We start from the raw sequence: 19464 nt of genomic DNA, 5'->3' as shown, positions 1-19464 counted from the left end.
CATAGGGCCTTTGACCGACACGACTTACGCTCGTTGGAGGCTATTGAGATTTATAGAGAAACCATAAAGGGAAGCTGCATTAACTCCGATTATATTCCGATTCCACAATCGTGGAAATATTATTTACATTGCCACAAGGCACAACAATAATCGGAAGTTTAATTATTTTTAATCTTTCTGCTATGTATAAGAAATCAGAGCGTTTACATCACGCTAATTTTCACAACTATTTAATAATATTTAATGTATAGCAGTATTTACATAGCGCTAATTTTCACAACTCTACAATAATAATTTATGTATAGCGTTATTTTAAAATAATTTTTTGTCTTGTAAGCGTAACGATTTTTATATCTTACGCATCGTTTAAATATTTAAAAGTTCGGAACACAGCTGTATTCGATTATTAGAATCCTTCAAAAGATAGAACTGTTTTTTAATGTTTCATCCTGAAGAGGGCCTCTAAAAGACGGCCGAAAACGTTAGAATATTAAAATCTTTTGACTGCTGGAAGTAGTATTGAGGTGTTAAGTGTTGTGTGTACAATTAAAGTGATCAAATTTATTAAAAATTTTAAAGTTACAGAATAATAATACAAAATGAATTAATAAAAATAATGAATGATAATTAATCTTTTCTATCATGCATCTTTGAAAGTGTGTTAAAATTTTGAAGTTCTTTAATAAACATTTTTTTCATACTTTATTTTAATTATTTTTAAAATAAAATGAATGCTATAATTATTGAAAATAAGTTATTTAGAATAAACTTTACTATAAAACTTTTTAAAATATTCAATATTGATTGTATTTGCACTATTTGTACACTAATAAAGACAGATAAAAATATTAAAATGACAAAATTATTTTTCTGTCATTATACTAAATAATCCAGAAAATGTTTCCATTGCAACTAGTTAAAATTTTAAGTACTTTGCATTAAGTTCATGATGTCACCAATTTTTAATATGTTTGGTTGTAAGATAAAACATCATAATTTTGATTTTTGCTGTGTAACAAAATTGGATGCACTAGAAATACTATATTTTATTACACACATTTATTATTTTACACATATGTTTATATATATTTTATTTATAATATATTACAGTAACTACTCATAATAATTAGTAGTATAATTAGTATTATATCTGCAGTTACATTTTACAAGTTTAAAAAAAATTAATTTTTAGATGGTCATGCATACTTAAATTTTGAAGTACTGTCTCTTTTTTGTATACACAATATGCCCATAAATGCAGCCAAGAGGACTATGCTTCTCCATGGAGTTCAAAAACAATAGTAAGTTAATAATAAAAAATGATACAAACAAAATTATATAACACTGAAAAATATATCAATTGTAGAAATTTTGTATTAACATTGGATTTATTTTAATATATTAAAATTATGTATGTAAGTATATGTAATAATATATTTATGTTTGTATACAAGTGAGCACCAACAAAAAAATTTCTGGGTACAATAGTGATGTAGTCTTTTTGTTTTTTATAGGTGGTACACATTTAAGTTAAACACTTTACTTATAAGTGAATTTAAAATAAGAAATTCAGGTTATTTATACAGCGTAATAAATGTGAACAACAAATATCATTATTTGATATTTATCATTTGAATACTAATGTATTATTGTTGTTTTTTGTTTATTTTTCTTGTTGTTTTATTGTTTAAATATTGAAAAAAATATGATAAATTTTGAAAACCCTGGAGGGCTCTCTAATTTTCATTAAAATTAGATATGGGTTTTCATTTTACAGAATTTTGTTGCATCAACTATTTTTATAGACTGGATTTTGTATGTAATGTGTGGAATATATACCATATGTAAAAAATTTGATAATAATGTAAGATTTGTTATCTTTGTTCTTGCAATAAATGCTGCATTTTTTATATAAACTGAATCTTCTATTTCAAATAATCTAGTAATGTTTTATATAAATTTTCTCTTAAGTGATAGTAAGCAAATAAATTAATAGACACAGATATTTGGAATTAATTAAATGACTAAATTATTTTTTTATACATTATCTTTTCCAAACATTATTTTTAAGTTAAATGCACATTAAATTCTGATAAAATTTATAAAGTTAATTTTTGATTGAAAAATCAATAAATAATAATTATTTATTATAATTGTATTTTTTGTAATACGGTAAGTTTTTTCTTATCAATATTTATCATATTTCAAAATTAAACAATGACATTTCATAATCAGTTGATACAGTTATCTTCGACCATCTCCGATAAGATTATTGTAAGAGTTCAAGAGGAGTGTTTAGCAAATAATTTATCAGTTGTAAAAGCTACTACGAGAAAAAATTTTTGATTTCCAAACCAATGATTAGGGTTAGAACAAATTAAACAAGTATAATATGCAACTAATATAAATTATTCATCTATTTTCTTTTAAAGATGTTTTCTGTCAACTTTTAAAAATACTTTAACATTAAAAATGTATAAATTATATCACAAAATTTAATTGTCATTTTAATAGAAAAATTTAGCATAATATATTAAACTAGGTTCTAAACTGACTTTTTAGTACAAAAAACAAATATTTTCAAATCTATCAAAATTCATAAACAATTTTTTGTTTACAATATGCTAATGATGAAATTGGTATTACTGAATTACAAAGAATTAATTAAATACTGTAATTGAAAACTTTTAAATAATATTTTAAAACATTTACATGATTATTTATTTATGTTTTTAATTTAATAATAAGTTTTAATATGAAAATAACTATACAAATGTAAATAATTTGTCTAATCAATATCTTATAAACTGATTAAGTGTTCAGTAACTTGCAGTTTTAAATGTTGAACTGAAAAATTACAAGTGGTGTTTTTTAGTTAATTCTAATCATATAACTTGCCATTTCACAAATGAACATAACTATTCATTCAACGTTTGTATCTGACCTAAATATCAACTCTTTATACAAAACTTGATTATTATTACATTTTTTCTTTTTTAATTAATAATTCAGATACAGAGAAAAAGCAATATTATTTCTTCTAATCTTGCATTTTATCTCAGGAAACATAGCCTATTTTAAAATTTATTTCTTAAATTTGGTATGTGGAATTTTCTAATAAAAACAATAATTCTCTATTAATCATAGAAATCTAAACAAAGTAACTAATTATAGTAAATCATTATTGGTCACACTGCTGTAATAATTAAAGTGAATTTTACTTATTATGGAAAAAGATTAAAAAACTGAAGTTCAATAGTGACAAAACAGAACAAATATCAATTCTGTAATTGTTTTTTATAGTTTGTCTTGGTCATGTAGGATCAATAAATGTACCTTCAACAGACAACTCTAAATTTTAATTTGTTAATGCATTATTTTAAGGAGGAAATTATCTTGCAGTAGAATAATTTTACTGTTAAAAAAAGCAAAATAATTGGAATACCTGATATTAATTAAGGTTTAAAATCTATTTATATATCTCCATAAATATTTAAAATTTCTAACATTTTCTTCAATAAACTACTATTAATTATAACAAGTTTGTATATTCAAGGAGCTATCATAATAATCTGATATTAAATTATTTTCTGAAACAAAATCAGATCCATTCAACTATTTTTAAAGTTTTATATTTCTGGAGGGGTTTATTTAAACCTTGATGATGATATGTCATGAAAATAAACATACATTCATAGATAATTTTTTGTTTTTTAACTTTTATAGTAATACTAAATAATAGTTTATAGATTATGCCGAGAATTGTCTGAAAAAGTTTTTGCTTCATTCAAACAAATGATTTTCCTTTCAATATTACTTTTCCATATTTTGTCTAATAAAACTTGAAATGAATCTAAGGCAGTCACAACAAACCTAGAAAATAAAATTACATGGAAGACTGGAAAATAAAATTACATGACTTTTGTCATGTAATTTTATTTTCCAGTTTCCAACGTGTGCCATTATGCAACCCTAATTAAACTGATATTTGTCACAAAGGACATTAAAACTGAACTTGACCAGTGAAAAGATGAGAATAAACTATGTATTACTAGTTTGCATATCATTTAACACACATTATTTTAATAGTTAGTGTATTGGTGGTTATGGATTATGTTGATACTTGGAAGACTTAAAGCCTTCAACTTTGTAAGAAAAAAAATGTGTGGCATATTTAATGAAGACCTTCAGAAAAAATTCAAAGCTGATGCATGCAACTGGAAGCCTGCAAAGTTCCCTTATGGCCAGCATCCAGAGATTGTTCATCACTAATCTATGCTAAGCTTCCCAACTCAGAGTTGATCCTGGAACATTTCCATTCTAGGAGTGAAAAATTTTGGGATATTTGAGTGTATTTTACTCTCAGTAATGTTAAAATGCTGTCATATATTATTTAGCCCATTTTAATTTTGGGTTATCCCAAAAGTTGATCATTTTATCAAGTAAATACAAGAAGGATGGGTCTCACTTTAAGAGTTAAGAATTTTTAAATTTTTGCTAAATTCTGGAATTCTCTGGTACGTCTAAGTCTAAACTAATATCTTGAAGTAATTTCATGCATTCTGTATAAAATAATCGATATGATTATCTGTTACTGAGATCTGTACTTTGTTAACAAGATTTATTGTCAGTTTTCATTCATAATTGTTACTTTGCATAAAGATTAAATAATAATAGTATCAGAAGAATGTAATGGTAAGTGATGGACTACAAAATGCTAAAAGTGCACAAGATAATTTCAAGAAAACACTATAGTTTAAATTTTTTTTTAAATTTCACTTTATAGATAATCTTTTAGACTTAAATAATTTGATTAGAATTAATTATGTTAAATTATTATTCCTATTTTTTAAATCAGAAACGTCTGTATTATGATTTAATTTACTGTATGTTACTAAATATTTGAAATTATTCATACACATTTGAGGCTAAATTCAAATTAAAGTATATATCTAAATTTGAATTACTATTAACCAATTGGCTTATGGATGATTTCATTTTTTGAAAGCAGACTTGTTAATATCAATTAAGTTACAATCATTTATATCAGTAGCAAATCTAAATAAAAAGTAACTAACTACATTTTACACCAAGATCAAATAGAAGAATCACTTTTTTATTAATATAATCAAAAAGGAATTATTTATTACTGAAAGCTATTTTTTTATATGCACATCCTTCACTTGCTACAAGTTCATAAATTATTATTGGCTTTTCTGAATGTTGCAACATCCATTTATCAGTTGCAATATTATAAACTGCATTCAGTGGCATACATAACTAGGGAGATATCTGAGGGTTTGGGTCTTCTTGATTTTTTTCTTAATTTAAGTTCAAGAAAAAATGTGGATGTGACAAAATGCACTTAGATATATTTATGTACTGTACCATATATATAATAAGAGTTTTACACTCTGGCAGTAGTAAAGGGTTAAATGATCTAATTTGGCTCCCTCTAATATCAGCTCTAATTACGCTACCAACTGCATTAAATGGAAAAAGTCAATAATTTTTCTTCATCTATTCGGTGTAACCCACTCATTTATGAATGTAACCATTAAAAACTGATTAGATTTGGCTATATATTGTGTAATTGTGCCAATTTGCAAATAACATTCCTAATATTAACTAAAAAAACTATCCAAATTTCACTGCAAAAACTAAGACAAACCAAATATTTTGCTAAACAGATGATAATTTAGCACCCAGAGACAGTAAATTTGCAAATACACTTAACAACTCGTTATCTTACAACGTAAATAATCGATAAGTTATCAACATTTTTATTTGGATAATCAGCCATTTGAACATCATACGACTTTTTCTAAAAGATTTCTTAATAATGACGTCCAACGAAATTGATAAAATACAAATCTAATCAGTTACAGCTTTGATGTCACTACTGTATTTTCGCTATTGAAGAATTACGTAAGTAATTAAACATTTTTCTCATGTCCGCATAAAAAAACAAACAAAAAAAAACAGGCAATGTACATCAGTGAAGCATGACTTTTCTTAATAATTGAGTTATGGATGAATTTATAGCTTTATTTCCCTTTAATACGTCAAAAATGGTAAAAAAACCTTAGCGCTAAAATTGGTAACGTTTGCGACAGATATAACTCCATATGATCCAATATACCAATCCCGAAATACAATGCGAAACTTCCACCACTTGTTTTAACGTATGACATCTTATACATACAAGATTAACAACAAGGAAATTAACAATAGAAAAATTTATTTTATATAAATAACCATTCTTTTGACCTCCGTTAGCACAATTAATCAACAACCGTTGAGTAAATCGTCCACGATTATTTTTAACCAATCATCATCATATCGACTCGACAACTTCCAACCTCCGTATGAACTACGCATGCTCAGTTGTCTAATCTTGTCTCTCGGCGCGGAACCATCTTAGATCAAGTTGGTCATCGTGGGGAAAAAAAAAAAAAAAAAAGAAGAAAAAGGAAAAAAAAAAAAAATATAGAAGCGTTCTCTAAAAAGAATTTTTAAAGGAGAAAGGANGACAACTTCCAAAATCCGTATGAACTACGCATGCTCAGTTGTCTAATCTTGTCTCTCGGCGCGGAACCATCTTAGATCAAGTTGGTCATCGTGGGGAAAAAAAAAAAAAAAAAACAAAAACAGGGGGATGTGGGGAAAAAAAAAAAAAAAAAAAAAAAAAAAAAAAAAAAAAAAAAAAAAAAAAAAAAAAAAAAAAAAAAAAAAATATAGAAGCGTTCTCTAAAAAGAATTTTTAAAGGAGAAAGGACGAAAATCTCACTGTTAACGGTAAGAAGTTTGAAACGACGAGACTGTTAAAGTCTGTGTCTATCGACGTGAGTTATAAGCAATTGAAGATTTGTCTTGGTAGGTTTGTCGCCGGTTCAACACCATATCATCATCATTAAAATGAAGATAATTAGAAAATCAGTTAAATTTTATATATAATTTATCATCCTATAATAATTATACATTAATAATAATTCAAATATCGATCTAAATGCCTATATTTAATCAGTTTAACTGTTATTTTTTGCTTTATGTTTATAATTTGATGTTTTTTTAGATGAAATTTTAAGTATTTTTTTTAAAATATGAGGCAAATATTCTGCTTTAATAGGTAAGAAATGTATTTTTTTGTTTCTATTTTACACTTGGATTATGGTTATTTTGAATATTTTATTGGCTGACTTATCATTGCAATTATTGAGAGTTTTTCTTAATATTTATGATTAATCTTCATCCTTTTTTATCACTTTACAGGATTTAATTTTAAAAATTTATGAATTTTGTCATATTTTTTTGGTTTTTAGATTTCATCGTTAACCGCAGGCTCGTTGCCCGTCGGTGTCCGATGCTTTTTCCACTATTTCCTTCCATTTTTCTCTATCCGTTGCCAAGTTTCTCGATTCCTGCTCGACACCACTTCTTCACGTCATCAATCCATTCTCTATATGGTCTGCCTCTTTTGTTACATCCTTTTTTAGATTTGATATTTGAAAATTCACAAATGTTCTAAGCTGTAATAACATAACATTCATGTTACTTTCTTATATAATGCAGCTTATAGGAATGTGTGCTATTCTGTATACTATAAAATTGATTTCTGCATATATAAAAAAAAAAATTAATTTTAATATATGATAATTATGTTCAAATTGTTTCAATATTTATTTATTTGTCTATTTAGTGTGTGGAGATCAAATTTTTTAAAACAAAATTAAAATATGTTTAAAAAATTATGCTATTAATATTCTTCAATTCAATCAAGTTTATAATTCATAAGATATGAATAAATTATTTAAGTTTTATATGCTGATTTATTTAAATTTAAGAACTTTTTTTTAATCAAAGAAGCTTATAAAGTGTTCTAATAAAAATCTGAAATGGTTTTTAATAGAAAATTTGGCATGTAGACATATAGTCTTCATTTTTATTATATACTTTAAATTTAACTTGACTTTATATACAGTTTCTAATTTTTTCTGTAGACCTAAAATTTTTTTTTTTTTTTAGTATTTTTGTAATAAAATTGAATTTGTTAAACTGTATTAATTATGATAAACATATCATTCATTGGAGATAAATTTTGAAATTTAAATTATTAAAGCTACTCGGTGAATTTTAAATTTTATATAAATTAGATATTTAAAAAATAATTTTTAGTTTTATGTAGTCATTTCTATCTATGAAGTAGAAAGTTTGCCTCAATTTTTAATATATTATTATTATTATTATTAAATTAAAATTACAAAGTAAATTTTTATAGTTTTAATGCAAGGAAAAAACCCATAAAACTTTTTATTTTAAGTACAACATAGATGCAGAATCTATGTTAATATATTAATTTTTTCAGTTATGTTGATGATCATTTGAATATGTTTTTGATATTTGAGTTTTTTCCCCTCTTTATAAACATCATTTTATAATCAAGAAATAATTCCAGTTTTAATTAACTATACAAAAATATTTGAGATTAAAAACATTTAAAATAATTATAATGAAGAATAAACAGCATTAAGCAGCTGTTTAATCAATAGATATAGACTATTTAAAATCATTGCAGAAATTCATCTGAATTGTTTTAGCTGAAAGTAAGAATTTTGGATGTAAAAAAAATCTTGTGATATTAAACAGATTTTTAGCATTAAATTTATTTATATTTTATTTTTGTATTGTTAATTATCAATATTTAGTTTCTTATATTATAGGCTTATGTTGTTTGCATTTATTTTATTCTATTGTATTGCTATAATGATTCAGAAGTGAATTAAATATTATTTTATTGACTTCACTATATATAACTTATAATAGGAAGGAGTGGCGAAGACTAGTTCTTAGTTGTAATTATTTTTAGGATTAATAGTTAGTGATGATTTATAAAGAATATTTGATGTAAAAAATATAAATTGGTATTATTTTCCATAAATTAAATTTTTATGAAAAATAAATCATAGCAATTAGATTGTTAATTCTGCCTGACACAAATTACATTCAAAGAAAAATTAATGAATTGTTAAAAAATACTTGAGAGCAGAATTTGGAAGAAACATGAGTCAGATGATTTTTTTTCCTACATATGTTGACATAAGTAATATCCATAGGTAAATCATTCTGAGCATATCTGCTTATGCTGAAGTCATAGCAATAAGGACTTGTCACATGTCTCATTATCATGTATGAATTACTAATAGAGATCAACATGGTGTTTATCAGTTTCAATCAAATAGATTAATGCATATTTTTAAAAAACTTTTTTAAATTAAAAATTAATTGAATAGTGGTTCAACACTGAAATTTATATCCAATCAATATGAAATGTCTGCATCACAAATGTTAGAAACATTTTATATGTAATACCTAACTTCCTAATTGTTAACAAAAATGTATTTTGTATCAATAATTGGCAACTGTAGAAAATAGTATGATGCATGTTTGTTAAGAGTATATTTTTTAGGAACTACTAATTATATATATATGATATATAGTATTAAAGCAAAACACTGATTTTTTTGTTCAGCTGATTATCCAGTAAGCTATAAAATTATTTATTGATATTTTTTCTTTAAATAAAAATTGTTAATCCTTATTTAAAGCAAATCGATATTTTCTTATTGTCATTCTTTTACTTGTTAACTTCATCATTGCTGTAATTCTATAATTATTAATAGATTAATCTGGAATCGAATAAATTTAAGTGTAGGATCGAGTATGCCTTTCCTAATTTTTTGTTACAATAAGAACTGAAAGATTTCTTGTTGTGGATTTGTTTGCTACAAGAATATTTAATTTAATTTTTTTAATTGTAAAATTTAGTTAATAATAAAATTTAATTGGCAAGTTTTTAATCTTTAATTTAAAATTACTACAAAAGCTATCATATAAGTTGGTAAAGTATTCTAGCTTGCAAAATCATATATACTTGTAAGTTGGAAAATTGTGTTATGTTCTAAGAATAATAGTTTAAATTAAATATTTATAAAATAAAATATAAAATGTAGCTAATTTTAAAATATAGGCTAAGTATTTAAAAATTGTATATACTATTTAATAATAATGTTAAATATTTATCTTTGTTTATTTTTTAAAATTACAATATCAATATTTATGAATGTAAAAACTTAGTTAGTTTGATAAAATTATCTATCAAACATTCAAGCTACTAATATGAAAATGTTGCAAATATATAAATACAGCATTTATAAATTGAATTGTATAAATAAGTATTAAAATGGTATTAAAATTAGTCTTGAGATGGTACGTGGGATCCCATCCCACGTACCATCTCGAGGCTGCGCTAGCAAAGCATATCACCTTTGATTCCGCCTTCTGAATAAGTATTAAAACAAATTCAAACAGAACAATTTTAATTATTATTAATTTTTTCTAACAAAATTAAAATATGGAGTCAGTTTGTTATATTAGTTTTCAAAATTATTGCAAGAGAATTGATTTATTATTATTATTAAATTTTTTTTATTGGATTCCCAAAGAATTAAAATATAAAAGTATGATATATAATATTTTACTTGCCTACCAGTTTAAACAAACTATATTGAAGGACACTGTCAGCTAATTTTTGTTAGGTTTATCAGAATATAACATTCATGATCTAACAAGCAGAATTTTAATCCAGTTGATTTCATCAATGCATGATGGAGTATAACAATCTGTAGTTAAAGGAATTATATAGTACAGTACCTGATAACTCTTAAGGCTGCCAGCAATGTATCTATAGCTATTTTCCTACATAAAGGAAGAGGGAAATTGATGGTAGTTAAGATGACAAATAAGGATAGTTTAGCTAATTTATAATACTATATTTGTATATTTCTTACATTTTCCTAATTACTGTGTGCAAACTTTATTGTATATTAATATAATATATTTTGATAATGGACAGCACGCTAATCGTTTATTACAAAAACTTTTAACATATAAGCGNTATATTCTACCGCGCATATTTTTATTTAAATATCTGTTTATATTCTACCGTTGCTATCATTCCAAATTTGCTATTTAAGATTGGAATGTTTTTAAAAATTTTGTATTCAAAAAAGGTTCTAATGACCTGAAGAAGACGAAAGTGTATATCGTCGAAAGCGCTCGTCAATTTAGTGACATAGGTGTCTAATTTAACGCTTATATGTTAAAAGTTTTTGTTATAATATATTACTTTCCCGGCTGTTACAACTAGGGTTTCTCAAACGGGATCCTGTTTTTATTATTTTTTTTAACCTGGAAAATTCTTCTCATTCCAGGAAATTCCACAAATTTCTTAAAAATTCACTTTTTTCTTATTTTGTGTTAAGATTGAGAAAATTTTGCAAATAGAAGGTATAATTAACTCATAAACTGTCAGAATACATTTGTATTTATTAATTTTAAACCTACTTATTAGTTTTTTAAATTTTTGCTTGTTTTGGTATGTCACAAGTGGTCAATAATCAATACATAGCTTATTTGTGTCAGGACACTGAAAATATTTTACTTGTCAGAACCTGTAATATCTGGAATAATTGTACTTATGCTGTCTTAATTTTTAACTATGCCCAGTAGCTTCAACAACTGCATGACAGCAGGTTGTGCAAATTGGGCAAGGATACAAACAAGTATAAAGTCTGCAAGTATGACATTTTTCTTCATAAACCTGATTATTAAAGACAAACGAACTGCCAAATTATCGGGCTATAAGCTTGATGTTTCTATTAAAGCAGTTGAGGTAGACTAATTCAAGAATACTAGAGAGCAAAAGAAGTATTACAATCTCAAAAACGAACTATAAATCTTCCAGGCTACAGGTAAAAAAACACATAATATCAGTCTTCTCTTAAATGCATTAAAGACGATTCCACCCACATGAATTGAATCAGAAAGGGCATTCTTGGTAGCAGGACTTTTCATTAGTTAAATAAGAACCAGATCAAGTGATTGGAGTATTAGCCATCTTTACTTTTTAAAATCCTATTATAAAAATTTACAATAATATTTTGTATTGTTTTAATTTAAAAAAAAAAAAAAACTAAAATTACCCTTGAAGTTAGAAGTTTGATCTAAACCTAAGTTCATTTTTTATTTTTATTTTTTTTAATTTTCAATTCAATTCAAAGCATTTGTTGTTGTTGTAGGCAGTTTCCAGCAAACTTTAATAAATTTTTTCTACTTGTGAAAATTTCTACATAATTCAAAGGTAAACGTACTTTTTTTTAATATATATCTTACACAGCATTATTAATACAGGTATACCTCAACTTACGTCATTTTGAGTTATGTCGTTCCCGATTATACGTTGTTTGTCAAAAAAGTATATGGAAAAATAAAAATCAAGTTTAAGTCATTTTATTCGACTTTACGTCTGTCTACCACAAATAATGAAGTCATAATATCACTAGAAAAGCATTTAAAGAAAATAAAATCATATTAAAATATATACATTTACAAGTATGTACTGTATTTACAGTACATGCATTCGTAAATTCAGATTACTTTTTTCTGTACTATATTAAAAACTAAAATTTATTTGTTTGTAAGCTTAAAATAGATCTTTATTAACCATATATTATTAAAAATGCATTAATAAATAAAGTACAGAACCAGGAATGGTAATTTATGGTTTAGCCTAGTGACAAGTAGATTCGGAGACAAGTAAATTCGATTTACATCGCCTCTCTTGGAACCAACTACCGATGTAAGGCAAGGTATACCTGTATGATTTTGGAGATTGCAGAACGTATTAAATTACTTTAAAAAATGAAAAATAATTAATTTTATCCCAGAATCCTGGGACAAACAAAAGACCGGGAAATGAGAAACCCTAGTTACAACAGAGGGAAAGTATGGTGAGCTGGCAAAAAATGACCTTCCCCCAGATTTTTTTATACTGCATTTTACCTTTAATACAGGTAACCTTTGATATATGTGGTTAATTGTTTTTGCAAGTATAAAGCATACACCATAACCACATACTGAATTTCACAATCAATGGAAAATAAAATAATTCTTGAATTAGGTCATTTAAGAATTTGTCTAAAATTGTAATTTTTATCAAGTTATTATTAAAAGCAAAATATTTATCAACTGTTATCAAAGTTGCTGCTGCTGCTGCCACTTCCTTTTTTTCTGTAGTTTTCTGTAAAAGCTGAATAATTGACAGAAAAGTTTGCAGAAATTTCACTAAATGTGAAAATAGAAAATAAATTGTCTGAATAAGAGCATTGCACTAGGAAAACTCTAGCTTACTTTTTCCTATTAATTTATGATTAGGAAAGGAGAGAGATTAGTTTGTGTTACTAGTTTTGAGCTCTGTTGAGATTGTAATGTTGAACTTTTCTCAGAACAGACATACCACAAAAACAGTCACTCATACCTTTAAATGCATTGCAAATTTTACTTTATCTAACATTTTCATTTCAAAATTTTAATGCTTTAGAATTCCAACTGTTTGACTGCATGTGTCAATTTATTTTTAATCTATGCGGAAGTTCAACGTGCAATCAAGTGATTGGGATTCTAAAGCATTAAAATTTTGAAATGCAAATTGTTCCATAGGACAGCTTTCATTCTTATTTTTAAATTACCATTGGTTTTTATCCTGGGGAAGGGCATTCAAAATAACTGAAAATGTTAGAAAAAATAAAATTTGAAGGTATGAGTGGTTGTTTTTGTAGTTAATGATGAATGCAGTTTTACTGAATAGAACACACATTATACTTCAACTAAACAATGATCTACAATTAACCAGTAACCGGTGTAAAATTCTTTAAAAATCGGCAAACGTTTTCGATTCCCCTCCTTGGATCTTCTTCAGGCTTATTTTTATACCTTCCGTTATAACTGGATTCTTTAATTCGAATGTTTTTAAAAATTTGAAACGTGCCATTTTCCAAAAGTGGAATGCACATGCTATTTCAAATATAATTTTCTACCAATGGGGATTCGTTGTGTGCAATACCTCATATAAATTTATCTTATAACATATATTATGATTTATCGTCAATTAAAAATTGCCATGCTGCAGAGAGATTTATTTCTTCTTTGAAATTAATGCATGCGGATTTGCAATCGGCTTTAAAGATTTCCATTGCCTCCAAAGTTCTTAGTTGCCCCTGGTGTTGGGTGGTGCAGATAACGTGCGCTTCATCGAAGATAGGTGTGATGCCCGGGTTTGTTGCATACGTAGATAGGGCCGTCATGCATTTATTATGTCCAATGTCGGATTTATGCTCTTTTAATCTTGTAGCCAATGAACGTTTGGTGGATCCGATATACACTAAAGGCCTATCCCATCTGTTATCTTTTAATGGAATACTGTATATTCCTGGAAGCCTGTTTGAGTCAGAATTGTCCTTCCCGTTCTTTAATAAACTGTAAATGGTTGGGTTTCTTTTGTATGCAATCTTAATTCCCTTTACTTTTGCAATTTTTTCGTACATTGCCTTTAGATGCGGGTTATACGTTATTCATACCCTTTCTATGCAATCCTCATTTCCATTACTTTTGCAATTTTTTCGTACATTGCCTTTAGATGCGGGTTATACGTTATTCATACCCTTTCTATGCAATCCTCATTTCCATTATTTTGTACTTCTACTTTTTCTTCTACAAGATTCTGTAAACGCCGGTGCTGCTTACACAATCTATTTATAATGTTGCTGTAACCATGCTCTTTAGCAATCTTCCTAATGTAATTTAATTCTTGCTGGAGGGCTTGGGTGGTGGAAGAATGCATATAAGCTCTTTCTACTAATGCTCTAAATGCTGCTATCTTATAAGAAAATGGGTCACATGATTCATATGGTATATACGTTGATACCGCTGTAGGTTTTCTGTAGACATAAGTTTGTACCGCCCTTTCTTTCTTTTTCTATGACTATATCCAAGAAGTGTACTTTATCTATACTGTGTTGTTCCATTTCCACTATGAGGCCATATGGGTTATTGTTCATTGTTTCCATAAAATGTTCTATATCCGGCTCAGTTTTCCAAAGGATAATTATATCGTCGATATATTTTCCCTCCTTTCTCCCAAATATTATCCTTACGGAAGATATACAAGCTACACATACAATGCTTCCAATGATTCTATCCAGGACCAGTTCTAGGCTTTTAGCTGCCTGCCTGCTATATATCAGGCCGCCCTTGCCCATTATGTGAATCACGAGTAGATTTATAACTTATATGCCATATTTGGAAGTGGTGGAAGTGCTGCTTCCCTTGTATTTTCTAAAATATAAATACATATTGTGCGGTTATTTTCATATTTTAATGTACTTTAAATTAATTAAAATTAATATTTTATTATAACCGCATTATGTATCTTATTACAAATTTCTATACTACACGTGAAAAAAACAATAAGATTGCTATTATATATTTGAATATCGGTGGTGGAATGAATGAATAAATCACGAGTAGATTTATAACTTAACCCACCAATAGGAGTTTACTGGTATGTTTTTATGATAGTTCTGTACAGTTGACAGGGATTTTAAAAAAAATCCATTAAAATATTTGATATATTTATTCTGCTCTCCCATCTTGTATTACTACAGTTTTCAATGTTAATCTAGTGATATTATGATGTAGTATGCACCGTATATAAGGGGATGCAGGAAAAAAGTGTACAATTCTTGTATAATGTTAAAAAATTAACCGTTACTTCGACAGCGTCATTTACAACTAAATTTAATGAATGAGAGAGATGCACCAGGTACAGAAAAAGCTCTAGAATTTATTTTCCTTAAATTTACGATTTATATATCTGTTGTCATAAAAATTTGTCTTTCCACTACTTTCCCAAGATTACAAATATTCAAGTACAAAGTAACCAGTTTCAACTTATTTCTACTTAAGAAGTAGTTAAATAATTAAGAGATTATGTAATTAGGGACATAAATAAAACCCTGTTGAAAGAGCCAGAATTTTACTTAAGCAAAAGCTTAACTGAACCAATCTCTTGCCAAGTACAGTGGGGACTGATTTCTTCGTAATGTTAGATGAAATAAAGACAGAAATTTTTCCAGTTCAATGAGAGTGACTGAAAAGTTGTAAATTTTGGAAATTTCCATGAACACCTGGTCATAAAACGAATTAGTTAGAAAACAAATGATGACAAACTATTAAGTTTAACATATTTAGATTTTTACAGCTATGGTGAGAAACGTTTAAAATTTACAACAACCCTGTTTGCGTCCTTTGAGGTATACTAGTGATGTGACAAAAGAGGCATTTGACATTGACCAGTATCAGCACCTTCGGGATTTGGCAGCCCACATGCATGCACCTACCAGGATCATCTCTGATTCCATCCGTTAGCCACTTGTAGGGGGCTATTTGACTAAGTGGATTGTTTTAAGATTTAAAAAGTAAAGAATATTTTATGCTATTTTTATGTACGTTTCTTTACAATGCTATATTTAATTATAATTTTCTTTAAAAGTATATTTATACAATTGAAGAATATTTTGTACCAGGTATGTATATCCACACACATTTTATTTCACCAAATAAGTTTTTATTATTTTATTTATAATTTAGTCCTTATATCATGGCTAGCAATTCAGAATATAATTGTGATATTAAAAATACATTTAGAGAAGTCTTCGGTTTTTACTAGCTTATTGAACAAACGAATGTGAATGGACCCTTGACCATCACTGACATGCAATTAACTGATTGCCCCTGGAAGTTGGCTTCTTACAGAAACACAGCTTCCCTATCATCAAATGTCACAGCATGCCACTGGTACAATGCCAAAGTAACAAATGTTAAAATTTCTGAAATTACAATACAGTATGTAATCAGTTCAAATGCAGTTACTCTCTAGGAAATATCACATCCACATAGATGTGATAATTCCTAAAAAAATATTATGTTTGAATCAATTACATATTGAGATTTAAAAAAAAAATGGAATAGAAGCAAAAGGGATAAATCATTTCTGAAATTACCCACTGTGGTTAAAAAATATCTGAAAATTGCGTAATTATCTGCACATTGGCAATGCTGATGTAAACATCAATTCGTACTAATTTTAAAGTATTAGTATGATAATTTTTGTCATAGTAGTAATAATTTTAAAAATTTGTATTTTCTGATTCATTCAAAATTGTCCGTAAAAATATTTAAACATGTTTATCCCCTTTACTATCTACTGTTTCAGTTTAATTAATACTAAATATAGAAAAATAGTTGCTATTTCATATTATTGTATACATTCAACTACTCAAACTGGTTATATGTAAATAATCACTACACATAACCAAACAAGAAAATATAAAAAACTATATGAAAGCAAATGTTTTCATTGGTGTTGAAGTTAGCCTGATGATGACCATTCAACAAGAATGAAAATTTTATTTATTTGTCGAAACCGTGTCTTCTTCTTGTTTCTTCTAATTCTATGTCACGACTTGGTGCATTTATCGACACTTGGCAAATAATTTCATCATCCACTTTTAATTCATACAGATACGCGTTTCGGGCTTTCGCCCCTCTTCAGTCTGTTACATCGATAGGTTGTGACTTGTGTATACAGTATCAGTCAGGCACCTTCAGTACTTCCCACTCCCCTCCCCTCTTCTCCTGACTTGACGGCCTCCCCCGCATGCCTCGTAACTTGTAATGTGTCACTTCCCCGAGTGCTGCACACAGCCTCGCCTGCGACTGTATGAACATTCTGTTTTAATAATTGTAGCCAGTTTTTATGAATGTCAATGCTTAGGTTCTTGTTAATATTATTTTTGTCTGTAGTAATTTCGTAGCTTTCCTTGAATTCCTCAGTATGAATTCCTCTGTATGAATTAAAAGTGGATGATGAAATTATTTGCCAAGTGTCAATAAATGCACCAAGTCATGACATAGAATTAGAAGAAACAAGAATGAAAATGTTTGCTTTCATGTAGTTTTTTATATTTTTTTTTCCTTGCTGGATACTGGTTATGTGTGTAGTTTTTATAATTATTATCTGTCTATTTTAGTACTGAAAAAAATAAATTGCCTGTTATTTTCAAACTTTTTAATATGGCTGTATAATCTCTTCAGTAAATTTTATGATATACATAATTATAAACATGCGGATTTTCTTGTGTTGATTAAAATCTTGTTATGGAATATTTTAATCAATACAATTGTAATAATAAATAACAACTAAATATACAGTAGTAACCATGAAAATGGCATCATGTATGATTTATATCAAAAAGTGCTCAACGGATGTGTAAAGTAACATATTTAGGCTATGATTTGAATTTGTAATCATACATTGATACATTGAACTTAACTTAGTTAATATTAACACTCACTTATGATGTGAACTGTTAATGAGCACTGTCATAAGAACTTGCTATTTAAAGTTATGGAAGCAAATGAAAAGTGATTCACAGTATAAGTACACCTGAAAAATGTACAATAATATGTATAGTTTTTCTTCTTGATTATGATCCTTACATTTGTAGGATCATTTTAAACCTTAACAGCATCTTTGCTGCACTCTGGCATATAATGGATGAATTTCTTCAAGTATTCTATATCAAGCTTGTGATATTAAACTCTTTTAATCATTCCTGTTCTTTATTCTCAGGCCTGTTTTCTTCAATTTTCATGCCCATAAAATGCTAACAGTTCTCAACATGGTTGAGATTGGCAATTACTTTGCCAGTTTATGTATCTGGTGTGGTCTCTTGTAGGAATTTTTTTACCTTGCATTCACAGACACACTTATAAAATGTAGTCTACCATAACTTTTATTAGATGTGCATTACCAGAGCCAGCCCTACATAGGGCGAACTGAGCAGCCGCTCCAGGCGCTAAGTCCTAGGGAGCGCCTCAGTGGTAAAGAAAATTAAAGAAAAAAATATTTTTTTCACTTTTCGATATTTTAATTGAAAGCGTGTGACCAGTATATGAATGGCCTTATCTGTTGAGACGCGCGTGGGCGGGGTTCCAACCCCGTCTACCGCAGGCAAGGGTGCCACCTGCGGTGACAACTCTGTTGGCACCGCAGGCACCGCTGTTTTAGTTGGCGAGTCCACTTCGAAGCGCCGGCACGATCTGTGAGGCCCCAGAAATAGCCCCCGCAAAAGGGAAAGATATAAGAAAAAAAAAGTTTGTTAAGTTAAATCGTCAAGAAAGCAAATTATATAAGTATCGAATTGGCGATACCGGACTTTGACATCAGCGCTCATAAAGAATAACGGGAAAAACAAACTTTTAGATATAAAAGAAGAAAATTTAAAATATTAAAGTTAAGACGCAGTTTAGAAAGCAAAACGAAACTAGAAAAAAAATATCAAAAAGAGTAGGTGTCATAGTCAACAATTAAATGAGNAATTACAATATCAATATTTATGAATGTAAAAACTTAGTTAGTTTGATAAAATTATCTATCAAACATTCAAGCTACTAATATGAAAATGTTGCAAATATATAAATACAGCATTTATAAATTGAATTGTA

General features: G+C 27.5%; 1 protein-coding gene across 2 annotated transcripts in view; it reads left to right on the top strand.

Moving 5' to 3' along the window:
- The first annotated feature begins 6683 nt into the window (after positions 1–6683).
- LOC111636178 (GMP synthase [glutamine-hydrolyzing]-like) overlaps positions 6684–19464 on the top strand; it is a 79324-nt gene continuing 66543 nt past the window's right edge. Inside the window, exon 1 of one of the 2 annotated variants that reach the window (XM_023381372.1) lies at positions 6684–6798. The gene's annotated coding sequence lies outside the window, so the exon portion shown is untranslated. Of the gene's footprint in view, positions 6877–19464 lie in introns of both variants that reach the window. The other variant, XM_023381373.1, reaches the window with a different exon arrangement.

Source organism: Centruroides sculpturatus, unplaced genomic scaffold, assembly GCF_000671375.1.
Source record: "Centruroides sculpturatus isolate CEXI.00-Female unplaced genomic scaffold, Cexi_2.0 scaffold208, whole genome shotgun sequence".
Classification (NCBI taxonomy): Eukaryota; Metazoa; Arthropoda; class Arachnida; order Scorpiones; family Buthidae; genus Centruroides; species Centruroides sculpturatus.
This window is presented reverse-complemented; position numbering and strand designations above follow the sequence as displayed.